The sequence below is a fragment of the Electrona antarctica genome (genome assembly GCF_951216825.1).
Source record: "Electrona antarctica genome assembly, chromosome: 11".
NCBI classification, from domain to species: Eukaryota; Metazoa; Chordata; class Actinopteri; order Myctophiformes; family Myctophidae; genus Electrona; species Electrona antarctica.
Window position 1 is genome coordinate 8,332,868 of NC_136792.1, and position 4,377 is coordinate 8,337,244.

Below are 4,377 nucleotides of genomic sequence, written 5' to 3' on the forward strand. Positions count from 1 at the left end.
TATCTGACAGTTACCGGTATTGCAGCTGTCTGTGCTTAGACAGACTGACATATTGGAGAGGAGGCAAAAATACAAAGATAAAATATGTTATAGCAGCTCCTAACCCCCCTACACCCATGGATGGACATGATGCCAATATGTGGCAGTGATCCCAATCCAACCCTTGATGCCAAGCAGGTAGGCATTGGGAACCATTTTTCATAGTCTTTGATATGAGGCAGCCAAGGATTGAACCCTGCGAGTTCCCGGGTAGACCATATCTAACTACAAGGCCACAGTGCTGTTTTTTTTCCCAGGTCATATGGACCCACAAATTAGTACATAAAATAAAAATCCCTGATTATGAAAAGATGACTTGATTTAAATTGTAGCAACATGACAAATAGATGCATAGTACGTGGTGACATTAAAACCTATTGTTGGAATAGTCGCTCAACACTGTATTATTATTGAATAGTAAAATAAATAAACTAAGGCATTTCCCATTTTGGCCCTCAAGTACCCCAGGGGTTACTTCCAGGAGTCCAGGTCTACTGTGGAAAAACACTGCATAAAAATGCTTTTTCCATAATGTTTTTGGGTGTTTACAGCTGTTAATCCGTTTGTTTTTAACATGAACGAACAAGGAAAATGTCTGACCTGACCTCCCCTGCGTCCGCGGTGTTGGACCACTGGTTTAAGCCTAGTTTATATACGCCCTAGTACGGCGGTGTCGCATGTCAAAAGAATAGACCTACAAGCCCAACAACAACATCTGATAACTTGCGGATCTGTTCTTGTTGGCAAGCGACACCCTCGCGTGATTGAGTACTAGCCGCTATAGTAGCTAGCTAATAGTTAGCTTACCTGCTAACAGCCATCTCAGGTTTTCCCAAACAATGAGATGAAAAGCAACTGCCGTGCTAACGACGTGTAGCATATAAAAATGTCAAGTAATAGCACTAACATTCTTCTGCAAATAGTTGCCTTTGGTCAGTCCAGCTCCGTTATCTACAAACGTTAAGGTTTTTTAATACTCGGTCGGTCGACAAAAATTACGTATTTTAAACAAAAATGACGTGATTTCGAGTGGAAAAAAAGTGTCGACACATTTCTAAAGTTGACATTATTTACGTCAATGTCATTTTTGTCCGACGAAAATCGGTATAAACTAAAATTAACTGAAAAATGTGCCCTGAGGACTCCTGTCCTGAGAGAAACAGACAAGGTGCTCGATCGTGCACGGGAGAAGTGATTGTCAAATATAGGGCCCTGTTCGGTTCATCTCAGTCTCATCTTTATTATACCCCAAAACTTGAACAAAACCCTCCTTTCTGAACCACAAGCAGCTCAGCTTGGTTGTGGCATTCGTTTCTTTGTTGCATGTCTAGAGTAGAATGCAGAGAGAACACTTTTCAGAGTCAAGCAAGCCCAAGTAAGATAAATCAAAACACGACCAAAAGGCGCAAACTGTGTCACCGTTTATGGTTACTCACTCGTGAAGGATCGATAGGTCCAGTTTTCGGAATTTCCTTCTGCAAATTGTCCAAGAAAGAAACCCGCAGCTCAGTCAGTGGAACAGAACCAGTCCTCTGTGGACATGGAAGAGCGCTATGGACATCATTGAGGCTTTTTTGATGGAGATGCGGAGGCCTGCAGCTTTCATCAACACAAATAAAGAACCATACAGCTTCCTAGTGGGCAGATGGGAGAAATACACAGGACGTTTCACAAGAAGAAGCGGTTGCATTTTCAGGGTTAGTGGGTTACCCATGTTGGTTTAACATAATATATCCTAGTGTAGGTCTACAATATGTAAAAAATAGCCAATAATAATGTAAAAAGAAATATGATATGGGGGTCAATCGTAATAAATCAATACGTTTTTTAAGTCACTAAACGTATTGATTTATTACAATTGACACTATACGATTACGATTGACACTTAGGCCTACACTTAAATAAAGTGTAAGTGACAAGTGTAAAGTAAGCATAACTCAACCCCGCCCCCCCATCTCACTCAATCCAGATTCTGCACAGCCACAGACCATCCATCCATCCATTCATCTTCAACTGCTTATCCGTAGTCGGGTCGCGGAGGCAACAGCTCCACCAGAGAGCTCATTTCCCTCTTCACACTCACAGAAACATTAATTATTAACTTAATTCTGGGAGATCCCGAGGATGATCCAAGGCCATTGTGGAGATATAATCCTCCCATCTCATCCTTGGTCTGCCCGGGGGTCTCCTTCCAGTGGGACGTGCATCGAGGACCTCCCTGGGGAGACGCTCGAGAGGCATTCTAAAGCGTTATTCATAGTCTGGGTTTTCGGTGGTGAGGTGACCACCGAACTACAACATGGCGTCACGAGCCGCGGTGAAGAGAAAACCACCGCCACCGCCCTTCTCTCTGTTTTTACTCACCACCGCTCAACGTTATTTCAGCTCTGGTGGTCACCTTACCACCGGAGCGGTGGTCACCTCACCACCGAAAATCCAGACTATGAATGAGCCTTAAGCAGATGCCCGCAGCCCGAACCAAGCTGGCTCCTTTCCAAGCGAAGTAGCAGCGACTCTACTCCGAGTCTCTCATGCGTGACTGAACTTCTCACCCTATCTCTAAGGGAGATGCCAGCTACCCGCCTGAGTGAGAAAACTCATTTTGGCCGCTTGTGTCCGCAACCTTATTCTTTCGGTCATGACCCACAACACACTTCATGACCATAATGTAACAGTAGGAAGAAGATTTCTCGGTAGACAGAGAGCTTTACCTTCTGGCTCAGTTCTCTTTTTGTCACAACAGTATAGTAGCCTACAGCGACTGCAATACCGCCCCGCAATTTGAAAATGCTCCTCCTAAAAAAGGCCTCTAAGCTAAACACCAGAAGTTAATTAGTTCTGTAAATGGTTGATTCTGTGATTATAATGTGATTTATGATTTGTGGTATATATGTGATATGTGGTATAAGGCTGCCTATAGGCCTATGGCATGCAATTGAAAGGTGTTATGTTGTTCTTGTATAAATATCTGTATCTTCTCTACTCTGCTCTTGTGATCTCAGATTCTGTTTGCACATGTAATCTGTAATATCACATGATTTCACCGCCAAACTAAATGCAATACCATTGCAATAAATGGTTAATCCCAAACTGAAGTGTCTTAATGAACAATCATTGTAAATCGTACCTCTGTATTAATTGCAATTTGCAAACTGTAGACAAAGTATCCATTCAATCAATCAATCAATCAATCAATCAAAGGTCTGCTTATGCTGCACTATGTGTGTGTGTGTGTGTGTGTGTGTGTGTGTGTGTGTGTGTGTGTGTGTGTGAGAGAGAGAGAGAGAGAGAGAGAGAGAGAGAGAGAGAGAGAGAGAGAGAGAGAGAGAGAGAGAGAGAGCTCCAACAGCACAGCACACACAAACAGTTACAGCCATGGCTATGTACTAAGAGCACTCTGAAAACAGACTTTATATAGCCTACCTGGGGGGGGGGGATTCAGATTTTACGGGGGCCAGTTTCGAATTGCAGCCGTCCATAGGTGCCCTTTGAGAGTGGATTTGAAGGAGTCAAGGGATTCGCATGTCTTAATGACTGTTGGTAGGGCGTTTCACATTTTGGTGGCATAGGAGCGAAAATAATTTAGTCCCTTGTTTGTGCCGATTCTGGGTTGCACATGGTTTGTTGCACTCCCTCTGGTGTTGTGGGTGTGGACTTCGTTAACATTAAGGAAGTATTTGGACAGGTACATAACATGGGTATCTTGGTGGTGTATCGAATCTTGTGGACCAGACCCATTGCAAGATGCTGTACTCTGTCTTCGACCCTAAGCCATTCTAGCCTGTCAAAGTGGGCAGGGGTGAGGTGGGTTCGGGGGGTGAGGCCAAGTAGGAGCCTGACAAGTTTGTTTTGGGAAGTCTGGAGCCTTGTTTTAAGGGCCTAGGAACCTAGGTAGGTTGTGTGATAATATTGTCACCCACTCTAACCAGGAAGTCATCTGCCTTGCTGAGATTACTATTAGATCCAAAGAGAATTGATTCAGTTTTTCCCAGGTGTAAAGAACATTACATAAGCAAAAAAACTCAATACATACACTTGAAAACTCGAGTGTATGTAAAAAACAATTAAACAAGCCCAAAATGACAGTCATATTTTACCAGCTGCACGCACGCACACACACGCACACACACACACACACACTTGCTGGCTGCAATGCTTTCCCATTGGCTGAGAGGTTGTCTGGTTGCCTATAGAGGCAAGGCAGCCAATCAGGACGATAGGTAGTCAATACAGCAGCCAATGAGAAAGATATGTCGATGGGCGTGAAAGCCAAGGAGAGAGAACATAGACCAGCTGTGCTTTCATAGCAGCTGGTAAAAAGAAACTCAACACAGCCCA

At 43.7% G+C, this 4,377-nt stretch overlaps 1 protein-coding gene across 2 annotated transcripts in view; it reads right to left on the reverse strand.

Annotated features, from left to right (window-relative positions):
* Positions 1-1,690, reverse strand: part of cuedc1b (CUE domain containing 1b) — a 41,640-nt gene extending 39,950 nt beyond the window's left edge. Inside the window, exon 1 of one of the 2 annotated variants that reach the window (XM_079514225.1) lies at positions 1,476-1,690. The gene's annotated coding sequence lies outside the window, so the exon portion shown is untranslated. The remainder of the gene's footprint in view (positions 1-1,475) is intronic. The other variant, XM_079514224.1, reaches the window with a different exon arrangement.
* Positions 1,691-4,377: the final 2,687 nt, after the last annotated feature.